This window comes from Dipodomys ordii, unplaced genomic scaffold (assembly GCF_000151885.1).
Source record: "Dipodomys ordii isolate 6190 unplaced genomic scaffold, Dord_2.0 Scaffold30, whole genome shotgun sequence".
NCBI lineage: Eukaryota > Metazoa > Chordata > Mammalia > Rodentia > Heteromyidae > Dipodomys > Dipodomys ordii.
The window spans coordinates 5,439,008-5,451,663 of NW_012267246.1; positions in this window are offsets into that span (position 1 = coordinate 5,439,008).

The following is a 12,656-nucleotide window of genomic DNA, read 5'->3' on the forward strand; positions in this document are numbered from 1 at the left end:
TGCAATGCTTGGTAAGAAATGTATGCATTATCCTGCCCATGTAATTGTAACCCCTCTGTACAGTATGTTCACAAATAAAATAAAATAAAATAAAAAAAATGATGTAGCTTTCCTTCATACATCCCCAACTGTGCTGACATCATTCCTAAAGGGAAATTATTCATAATGCCTTTATCTTCTGGGCCTGTCCCCAAGGTCAGAATTGTGTGTGTGTACCCCCCTAGCCAAGTTACTGTCACATGTATTACAGTTGATGCTTGTAACACAAAACAGTGTTTGCCTTCCTTGGATGATACACTTACTCTGGGTTTGAATTTGCTGATCAGATTTACTATGCATCCACACACACCATCATTTCCTGACTTCACAATGGTGTTGTATTCCACTCAGTGCTGGTCTTTCCCTCGAGAGTCTCTTTCATATGGAAAGAGAAAAGGTTATCGGCTTCTGAAAGTCAATTATGATAGTTAAAAACGTAGCATATACTTTGAAACTACAATCTAGATATGGTGCCATAACTCCTATAAAAGTAAATCCTGAATTTATGAATCAAGAGCACACCATAAACCATGTATGATGTTGCATGACTCTAATCCAAGTATTTAGGAGGGCAGCTTGAGATATATAGCAAGACACTATCTCAAGAAACAAATAAATGAACAAAGCATGTCACCATATTGTATTAATGAAACAGAAATTCATTTATTGAAACAAATATATTCCCCCAAGGATTACAGGTTTTGTGGACTTAGTGTGTAGAGTGTACAGGAGAGGGAAACTTCTGTGAAGAAAATGTATGTGGATATAAAATTAGTGACTATTCTTTCTCCTCTATTTTCTTTTCATTTAGTATTGCATAATGGAAATGTGAGTCATGGTTAATATTGAAATTTAATAAAAAGCTGAAAAATTGTAATAATGAACCAAATGTAAAGTGGAAGCCAAAGAAGAAAAGGAAAGAAGGGAGGAAGGAAGGAAAAGGAGAGAGAGAGAAACAAAGAAAGGAAGGAAGGAAGGAAGGAAGGAAGGAAGGAAGGAAGGAGAAAAAAGGAAAGAAAGAAAAAGCCAGAAATCTATGGCAGTATGAGAATAGCAGTTAGGGAGTAAGACAGAGAGTAGAATTAGATGCAACATTGAATGGTTACTTGGCTGACCATTTTCAGCATCATTGTACTGCTTTTCTCTGCGCTCAAGTGTGTGGAGAAAAGTGGAGAAATAAATATAAGCAGCCTCTATAATACTCCGTCCAAGCCCCTTCTCCCATGGTATGTGTGTGTGTGTGTATGTGTGTGTGTGTGTGTGTGTGTGTGTTTGTGGTGCAACCACACACTTCTCCCTCCAAAATCATAAGTCAAAATTAATGTATCTTTTCTTAATTTTCTGCTAGGTATTTGTCCAGAGCAACACAAATGTAATGGCTGCTCAGGATTCTGGTGGAAATGAGGGGTGTAGTTGGAGACTGACCAACTATGAGTTAGTTTCATTGTAATGACCTTATAACTGACTGACAGATGCAAATTAAGGGAGGAAAGATTGATTTTGCTTCTAGTTCCAGGAGACTCAGCCCCTCATGGTGGGGAGAGTATAGTAGAGCAGATATATAAAGCTGAAAAATACCCTAAAATGGTATAGAAATATACTCAGTCTGCTTCAGTATGTATAGGAGCTATAAGCACAGGTAAGCACGTATGCAGATATATTGAGAAAGCAATCAAAGCACTAGTTGTAAGACATCATTGGTAGTTGTTATCTCAGAATGTAGTCTGAGGTGACAGAAAGATTTTTCATCAGTTTATATTCCTTTGTGTTTGAATTTTTAATCATACTCTGTATCTAGGGAAATGCATAGACAAAGAAACTAGAGGGCTCTTTCATTGATATTTATCATATTAGCTCATTTCTGGTCAGTTCTTCCACAAACACCTCCAGGTAAATTGGATGAGGAGACTGAAGGTGTTACAGAACTGGAAGTCATTATAAAGATGGTGTGTTCTAACTAGAGCAATGGTTTTGTTAACTCAAATAACAGCAGCAGACAATTATTTTAGGGGTTCTTTGCTCAGAGGTACTTTTAGGCTAGAAATAATGAAATACTGTTGTGATTCTCCTAAAGCATTAGCTGTGTGTTTACACTGCAAAACCAAATGATTCCTGTAAGCTTGGGTTAAACTGCATATGGGTTTTTATGTTCCCAAAGCCAGAGTAATGAACTATTTCTCAAAAATTATTCTGTACTTGACGGTGTACAATATATGCAATATTGATTTGGACTCTGTGTTTATCATTATTTAGTTATCTATTTTTCAACATTTTGAAAATTCACCTGTTTTTAGATTACATATATATATATATATATATATATATGTCTAGGTAGTGATGGAGATTATATCTCAGGTGTGAAGATCAGAGACAAACCTTTAAGAAGGGGAGGACTTCCCTCTCTCTTTTCCTCTTTCTTCTTCCTCTTGTTCTCCCTCATCCCTCTCTTTCCTCCCCCACCAAAAATAAAACAAATCAACAGAAATGGTGGAGGCGGGGGAGCAGGAAAGAAGGGAGATGAATTTGTCTCTAGTACTCAGCGTACATCTACAGAATTAGATGTACTAGGACTCTCCATGTCCTAGTAATGTATGCAAGTGAAAACAGAAAAGAAAAAAAAAAGAAAACAAGGTAACATGGTAGATTTGACAAGCACTTGTTGCTTTGTGCATTTAGGGGTGCATTTTAGTGGCTCTTTGTATTTTCCAGGTAATGGAAAATATAAGATGAGATATAAACATTTCAGAAGATGAGGTTTTGTTTTATTTATAATCTCTTCTTTGTGCTTTCTGGTCTCTTTTTTAAGATCACAGTGGAAGGTTTATTGTTACAGATGCAACATTGCTATCACCATAGAGAATTTAATGAGATAAGGAACTCTGAACTTGCTCGAAAGGCCATATCTGGTCAAAGTTAAAGCATGCAGTAGATTGAATCATGCCATAGAAAACAGTAGTTTAATGAAGTCCAGACTTTTTACTAGAGATCAGCTATTTTTTTCTTTTATTCACTCATAAAAAACCCACTCTTTTAAAAGGGTCAGTTCTTATATCCTGCCCAGTGATATCAGATTCTGACTGATTTTTTTCCCCTCTTATGTTTGTAGGCTTCTCTAGGTAATATCAGGTCATCCCTCCTTTTAAAAAGGGTATGTTTGTATCTACCACTTTGCATATAATCCCACTTAATATATCTCTTGCAAATGAGCACTTATTTGTCTGTATTAATGAGAGGACTAGAGGAAGGTGACTGGCTGCTGGCACTGATGCCACTGCACAATGAGCTGTCATTGGAGCCGGCTCCTTCTGAGTTTACAATCCAGCTTCCTTTGCTCCCTGTCATTTTACTTCTTGTCTTCTGATGGCTGCTCTGTCTTCAGGTAAGGAAAAGAAGAAAACTTAAGGTCACTGTTAGGATGTTCAGTGGGAAGAAAAGCCTAGACATGCCTAAGACCCTCTTAGGCATGTTTCTTGATCAGAAATTCAAAACAGTGACTTAAATACTGCAGCCGAAAGGCATTTGAAAGAAAGCAGTACCTGTTAATGTTGTTCCAAAAATAAATACTGAAGAAATGCTGTCAAAACACATGGAAGAAATGCTACCTGAAAAAGTGGAGGAGAGGGAGGAATGGGAGCATGGAGGAGAGATGGGGTTGTGTTGTGTACATACATGGAAATATCCTTATATAACAAATGTACTGTATTTCAAAAATCAAATATTGGATGATTAAATATTCACAATGCAAGTTCTTTTTCTGTTCTCCTCCTGCCCTATTATTTGTATAATTTAAGAATTTCTGTGTTATTTTAAAAGTGAGAAAACAGTGATCTTACCTTGGAAAATTATAATTTGTAGGATTTGTTGACATTCGAGCTTTTTATGTTATCTGAAGTGATCAGTAGCCCCTGTGATTGTAAAAAGTAATTTTTATTGGAAAGAAGATGAGGAGATGCATCCACATGCAGAGAAAGTAATATGAGATATATGAAGCACATATTTAATCTCATCTTACTTACTCTGTGACCCTGCAAAGGGAGAAAAGTAGTTTCCCCTCCCCAAACAAAGAAATGATCCCCAGATAATGAGGAGCAATTACAGTAACCTGCATTTAATTGCTTGACCTCAGGCCCCATCCACCAAGTTTCGTGTTATTGTTTTGATGACTGGGAAGTCAATGGCGTGTTTGAGGCAAAAGGTAAATCTGAACTGAGGGACATGCATGTGGCCTGGTAGAGGCAAGATCAGTGCCAAGAAAGAGACAGATACAGCAGGGCTCAGGCAGGGTGTAAAACGAATTCACTAGCAAGCTAAGTACAGCAACTCATGCCTATAATCTGGGCTGTTCCGGAAGTAGCCATAAGATGATCAGGCCAGCCCTGGTCACAAATCAAAACATGATCAAAACAAAACAAAACCTTTCCAATAATAAAAGATAAAAGGGCTGGAGGTATGGCTCAAGTGATAGCCTGTCTTACAGTCATGAGGCTGTGTGCTCAAACTTCAGTATCACACAAACAAAATTGAAATCGGCCACTAAGAGGTACTATCTGGAGAACGTTCTAAGAGGAAATTCCATCTCAGGTAAGACCAAGAAGGTATTAAGATATTAAGTACAAACGAGTAAGCGGAACACACAGAATTTATTGGGCATAACTAACTCATTTGAGTAAGAAAGAGCTCCCAATCTGTGAGTCAATGCTGGGGTCTAAGAAGAAGAGAGTCACAGATTTTCTCTAATAGTCATTTTAAACTTGTAGGAGTTTAGGACTGCAAGAAGACTTACCATTTGTCTGTGTATGCAGTTTATAAACTATAATCAGAGTTTATTTTCTGTGTTTTCCCTTCTAATCTCCAGATCAGAAAAACTTACATACAAGACAAATGGTAAAGAAATAATAATAATAATAATAATAATAATAATAATAAACAGCAACAAAGGGGCAAAAAGATCAAAAAGCCCCACAGAAAGAAAAATAAAAAAACACAGAAATAGAGGCACAAAGGGTGAACAAATGCAGCAGAGGTACGCACTAGACACTAAATTGAAATGAACTATACAACTTGGGGGGAAGCGGGGTTGGGAGGGGAAAAACTGGGAGAAAACGAGGGAAGAGGTGACACTTCCAAAGAAATGTACTCAATACCTGTAAAACCTCTGTACATCACCTTTATGAATTTTTTAAAGCTTATTTTCATTATAGGATGCAATAATCGGTCAGAATTTCATTGCTTTGGCAACATTGCTGATCCAAGTAACTGAAAAGGTGCAAAGATTTATTTTTTGCTCAATCTTTCAGAACTTTCAGCCCATGGTTAGCTAGCTGTATTGCTTTGAACTTGGGACAAAGCAGAAACATCAGGGAAGAGAGAGAATATTCGGAAGAGACCAGGGCCAAGTTAGGTCCTTCATAGACTTACTCACAGGGATTCACTCTCTCTGAGTAAGGCCCACCTTCCAAATTTCCACCAGTTCTCTAGCCTACTGAAAATGTGAACTCATCAATACATTATATGCTTAATTAAGTCAGAGCTCTCATGACATAATTAATCTAGGCTAGTCTCACAGATAAAATGGGAGCTATGTCTTCCTCATCTCCTAAACTTCCTAGGTACAATCAAGTTGAGAGTGGAGCTCCATCACACATCAGTCATACTTACACGGAAAGTGAGGCATTATATGGGAATGAAGGTATGTGAGCATGCACACAAAGTATCTCAATAACGCATGCACCTGCAATATTTTCAGAGACATAGCTTAGCTTTTATTTATCAATAGCAATGGCTAAACAGTCTTCCGATGCTAAGTCCTATTCATATGTACTTTTGCAAGAAATAGTTGGTCTCTGTGAGAAACTTATAGTCAAAAGAGAGAGTAAGAATAATGATGACCTGTTTATAAAGTAGTATAATGGATGAAGTATCCCAGACATATGATTATATTTTGGTGTGGGTTGAAAAGAAGAAATGAAGTCTAAGTGGAAATTTGCATCACAATTTATTATTTACTTGAAAAATTAGCAAGAAAAAAAAACAATTACCCAGAAGTGAAGTAGAATCTCCTAGGGAGAGAAAATGGCATATGGAAAAGCCTTAAAATAATAGAAGTCGAGAACATGGACATAATTGAAAAAGTCTACCAGGCCTGGAAAAGAAGTCAACAGAGGTAGAATCAGTGGACTTGCTTCCCCTACCCCAGGAGTTCAATGACTGCTTCACAGGGAAGTGGCCCAAGAGAGAGCACAGCATTGCACAGCCCCAAGCTTGTCGCATCTGCTTGACTTCTGCCATGTGCATCAACCAAGGTGGCCTAGGCCTGGCATTTCTCCTTGCTGCTCTTACATCTTATGGACCTCCAATGAGAGCCCAGGGAAAACCTTCTACAAAAGCATTTCAATATCTTTGTTCCTGGGCTTCAGAGTAATCTAGATTGATGCAGAAACCCACACTCTGCCATGTTCCAATCGACAAATTTATTCTTTCCCTCGCATACGTTGTCTTGGATTATTGCCCTATTTCTTTCTAGAGTCTTCTACTACATCTAGAAATTCAGATTGTTACATAGTTTATAGTCTCAATTCTCTGAGAGACTCAGTAAGTTATAATTCTGATGCCCACACAAAAACTTTGCCCATGCTCTTACTCGGGAGTAATATTCTTGAAGCTTTCTACATTCTACTTGGATGGAAACCACTGGATAGATGAGAGATTAGATAGATAGATAGATAGATAGATAGATAGATAGATAGATAGATAGATAGATAGATAAGTAGATCAATATCAACAGATAAAATATTAGTATTGTTCAACTGTATTGCGTACTACAAGATGAGTAAATTGGGTTCACGAAGAGAAGATATTCCTGTGATTCTATAAAACACACAAAGCAGTGAAAAGAAGAGAGGTTGATTTATTAAATAAGTCCATGAACTCTTATTGTCAATATGATGTTTATTATCACCAGACTTCCAAAGGAAACAGTTTCTTAGAAGATAAGAACAGGCAAAGGACATATTTACTGGATTATGAAGAATTTAATTCTAGGTCTCCTTCCGTGCCTGGAGTTCTTGCATTGCTCTGTGTTTGATGTGAACTCTGGGAGCTTGCTTCTTTCTGTGCTTCATTTTGGTTCATTCTTGCCTTTCTGGGGTTCAATCCTAGGAGAGATCTTCTATAGAGGTGAGATAATACTTTTGGATTTTTGTTAACCAGCACATGTCATGATACTACAACTCTAAAAGCCAAAACTGAATTTTCCTCATTGTCTAAAAAATGTGAGGCATGTTAGAGGAGAATAAATCAGCTAGAAATCCTAAAATGCTTCTTTTAAAACTTGTAGTTAAAACAAACCATTTGATAAGATAGCATGAAAACAAAATAACTGAAACAAAGTTTGGAAGTCATACATACTTCTTAGAAACCTGGCTTGTGTTTTCTCTGTTTTTGTGGTATACCCAATCCATATTAAATAGGACTTCAACTAATTAAAGACTAAGTGAGAGTTCACTGAACGAAAGTTCACATTTTTTTTTAAAGGAAGAAAAGCCTAAAGCTATAAAAATACATTTCACCTTTCTTTCGCTTTTATGGGATTTTTAATCTCACTCTGCTGTCAATCATTCTCATTATTTTTGGCACATTCTTCAAGCAATCTAAATTGTTCCCAGTGTGGCAGCCAACTCAAATAAACAGCTGAACATGAACAGTATGTGATTTCACCAGAGACCTTAAACAATAGAGTGGCCCAGAAACTTCCTACTTAGTGAGGAGGAGTAAGAAACTTCAATACCAGCTTTCTACATTGAAGGAAAATATCCTTTGTACTTTTTACCCTCAGTGTGCCCCATCAAAAACAAAATGAAAACCCAGACAAACCCAAATAACTAATACCGTGCTAAGTTCTTGCATGTCACTAGAGAAGAATTATCTTAACTATGAGAAAACATTAAAAATTGCAATGCAAGGTAACATATACATATGATTTATATTTTATGATATCATATTATGTATATCTTCAGATACGGCAACTGTTATACTGTGATCTGTTTCTTGGCATATGTTTGCAAAGTTCTATCTTTTCATATATACATATATATGCACATACACATAAACACACATATATACATACATACACACATATAAGTATATATGTGAACTTATTTGTAACTTATATATATGAACTTATGTGTATGCATATATTAATCTATTTGTAACTTTTTTCAAATATATATTTGAAATATACATGTTTGCATCCCTTCGAATCATTCGGTATGTGACAAGAGAGAAGTGTATGTGTCTAGTGTAATGTCAGCTGCCTGTGGCGGTCTGCCTCTATTGATAATTTTGTATGGCCCTTAATGGTGTTGTAATCATCCAAATGGCTCTTGGCTAAAGATCTCAACCTGTGTTAGAGAAAGGATAAAAATGGTTTTAATGTAATCCATTAGTAAACATAGATGCCATGTTACAATATTTTTCTTTTTTTAAGCTTCATCTTTATGATAGGTAAAACAATACCGATTATTTTTTTTTATCAAGAAATGTATTAAGCTGGGTGCCTGTGGCTCATGACTGTAATCCTAGCTACTCAGGAGGTTGAGATCTGAGGATCTCAGTTCAAAGCCAGCCTGGGCAGGAAAGACCGTGAGACTCTTATCCACCAGAAAACTGGAAGTGGTGCAGTGGCTCAAGTGCTAGAGTGCTTGCCCTGAACTGATGAGGGACAGCGCCCAGGCCCAGACCAACAAAAAAAGAAAGAAAGAAAGAAAGAAAGAAAGAAAGAAAGAAAGAAAGAAAGAAAGAAAGAAAGAAAGAAAGAAAATGAAAGAAAGGAAGGAAGGAAGGAAAGAAAGAAAGAAAGAGGGAGGGAGGAAGGGAGAAGGAAGGAAGGAAGGAAGGAAGGAAGGAAAGAAGGAAGGAAAGAAGGAAGGAAAGAAAGGGAAGGGAAGGGAATGAATGAAGGAAGGAAAAGCAATGTATTAATGTTAGCAGAAATTATAAAATTTAGTTCTTAAATTAAAGAAAATCATTCCTTTTCCCTTTCTTTAGGCAGGCACTCTGACATAGTTTCTTTTATGCATAAGAACCAAATTGAATTAAAGCAACTTTTAAATTTATGACATGACTTATTTCTGCCACATAAAATTAAGAGATATATGTGTATTTTAGTGGGACATAATTAAGTGAATTAAAGATCATGAACTACTGTTGTTTGCTCCTTTTTATTAGCTTGTAAGGGGAATTCCCTATGATATTTCCACACATGCAATGAGTCTACTGGCTGGTTTTGAACCTGGATCCTCAGATCTCAGCCTCCTAAGTAGCTAGGATTACAGGCGTGAGCCACGGGCACCTGGCTTAATGTTTATTTCTTGATAAAATATTTGGTATTGTTTTTACCTATCATTCAGATGAAGCTTAGCCGGGCGCCGGTGACTCATGCCTGTAATCCTAGCTACTAGGAGGCTGAGATCTGAGGATTGCAGTTCAAAGCCAGCCTGGGCAGGAAAGTCCGTGAGACTCTTATCTCCAATAAACCTCCAGAAAGCTGGAAGTGTTGCTGTAGCTCAAGTGGTAGAGTGCTAACCTTGAGCTGAAGAGCTGAGGGACAGTGCTCAGGCCCAGAGTTCAAGCCCCAAGACTGACAAAAAAAAAAAGAAGAAATAAAGAAAAAAAAGATGAAGCTTAAAAACAGAAAATATTGTAATATGACATCTGTGTTTACTAATAGATTACATTAAAACCTTTAAACCTAAATCATTTTCATTCACAGTTTCCTTAGCTATCCCTCATCCCTCCCTGTAACCTCACCTCCAACAGAGCATGTTTTACTTCAAAATTTATGAATTTTTATTCAAGAAACAAAGATTTAAACTTTGCTATTTGGGAAAAAAACCCACAAAGTCTTTCTATTTTACTTTTATGTTAAATGATTCAGAACCTGGTACACATGTTGATGAAGGATTTGCTGTAAATAAATTTAAGTATCTTACCCTTTTTTATTCATATATATGTTATCAAAATAATTTCTCTTAGTTTTATTTTCATTAGGATCCATTAGGAGCCAATCAACCCGTATTTGTTTACGTGTATAGTACTTGTTCATTTTTTCCTTAAGACTTTTCCCGAATTATCACAGTAGTACATGAAGATAAGCAAATAACAAATGAACAAATCCACAGTACTGAGACCTGAACACAAATCATTATTATTGAGGAAATTAGTACCCCAAGAAGCCTAAAATTACAAGTTAAAATGCTAGTCACGTACTGAATATTTTATTTTTATTTTTATTGTGAAGGTGATGTACAGAGGGGTTAGATAAGTCAGGTGTTGAGTACATTTCTTTTTGAACAATGTCACCTCCTCCCTCATTTTCTCACAGGTTTTTCCTTCCCAAATTTCCTTCCCCTCAAAATTGCATAGTTCATTTCCAACACAGTGTCTAGTGAGTATCACCACTGAATCACTTCACCCTTTGTCACACCATTTCTGTGTTTTGCCTTCCCCTCCCCAAATCAGGAAGAAAAACATCTTTAAAGCACAAATACAGATTGAATTTTGCTCTGAATTTAATTAATTTTGTTTGTTTAGAAGGCAAAGGCTGCCTTACATTAATAACAACAAAATGTTTAGAAACAGGAAAGGAATTAGTATTTTGGATGTTTGTGACAATAACCAATGCAAATCTACTCCTTGTGCATGTTATTTTTGGTCATTTAATATTGGTCAGTCTATTTCACTACCTCAAGTTATACTGTTCCTGCTTATAAACATTCCATTTGTTATTGGGTTCTTGTTTTAATATCAGGTGCAGGGGAGAAATAATTAAGTGACATTAATAAATGTAGTTTTTCAATTACAAAAGTAACTTGGAACACATTGTAGGCAGAGCAGCAATACTGATGACAAAGGTTAAGAAAATATATTTATGATTTATCATGCAGATTCTTAATACAGGGTTGTTCTTCCTATTTGACACACACACACACACACACACAAACACAACACATACACACACACACACATATTTGTTTAGCCAGAAACTATATCATATATTCCTGTGATTGGCTTACTCCTAGGTTTGGCAACCATAAGAAGAATTCAGTGGATCAGAGACAGACTCAAGGCTATGATTGTTACCAAGGAGAGTATGCAGAAAGGAATCAGCAAAAGAACACAACATGCTCAGGCATGTGAGAGTAACCACTATGTATAAGCATCCCAGGGCTCTTTGTTTGCTGTGTTAACACCTGCATTCAGGGAACATAATTACCTGCACAATGAGATATCACAGCTCATGTGAAGTGTTCTCAATTAGCAAAGTTCATAAGCGATCAGGGTATGGATCTTTATTGGTGTTTGATGATCAGGTACCATCTGCCTTCCACACATCCAAATTCTCTGTATGCCCAAGTAACAAGGAGGTATCAAATATAAACTATTATTTGTATGCTGTTTAAACCAATTAAATGTTTGATAAAGTGGTAGCACACTCTGGAAATTTAAGTTCCTAGACATCAGCCAAGAATCAAATTTGCAAATGGTATTTCCCATAATAGCAATTACACTTAGCCTATTAAATCTTTTGTGCTGTTTCAAATTCCAATGTTGATTTCTAATTTTTTAATGTAAAAATCTTTCAGTATCCATTAATATATTTAATGGCTACACGGTTCTTGATTTTATGAGTGTAACACAGTGTAGTTTGTAAATTTACTATTGGATTTTTGAACTATAGTTCTAAATGGAAAGAATACTAAAATTATTTATTTGGGATAAATACCCAAAGGTGCGTTTGGAGATGCATAGCTCAGGTGTAGAGCTCTTACAAAGCCGGTGCAAGCCCCTTATCTGAGCCCCTTATCTAGCACAGAAAAGAATTCTGAATAGCACAATTGCATATTGTAAAGACTTTGATGAATACTGTTCCCTACCAATGTACATACTCAAGCACTGGCTTGGGAGTTTAGGAAGTGTGTACTTAGGATAACGAATTAATTTAATAAGACGAAACTATTCTGGTTATTGTCTTATTTACTACCTTTAACTCTATTGGTCAGACAATTAAAACTATTTGTTGGTCATTTGTATTTGGATATTTGTCAATAATAATTCATATTATGTGAATTATTTACCAGTAGCTCTTGTAAAAATAAAATTAAGTTTTAAAAGTAAAGGTATTGAAACACCAGCCAAGCATTAATAGTAGTTTAGGAGCTGAGCTGCTTTTGTCCATATTGGTTTACATTTATCTAACTTGAGTATGTATTCAAGCAGTTATTACTCTTGAAGAAAGAGGTTCACAGTACTGCTTTCTTGTATTTGAGTATAAGATTTTGCTGTACCTATGATAAGAAGTATTCACAGGAGAATAATTTAATATAATAAAGGATCCATAGGACGTTTAAAATTTTTGAGTCTTTTCTAAGGTTCTATTTTTTTCTTTTTTTATTGTGAAAATACTGTACAGAGGGGTTACAATTACATGGGCAAGATAATGAGTACATTTCTTATCAAACTTTGTAGCCTCCTCCTTTGTTTCCCCTTCCCATCCCTTCCCATCCTCCCCACCTCCCAGCACCAAAGTTGTAAAGTTCTTTTTCGATGTAACGACTTGT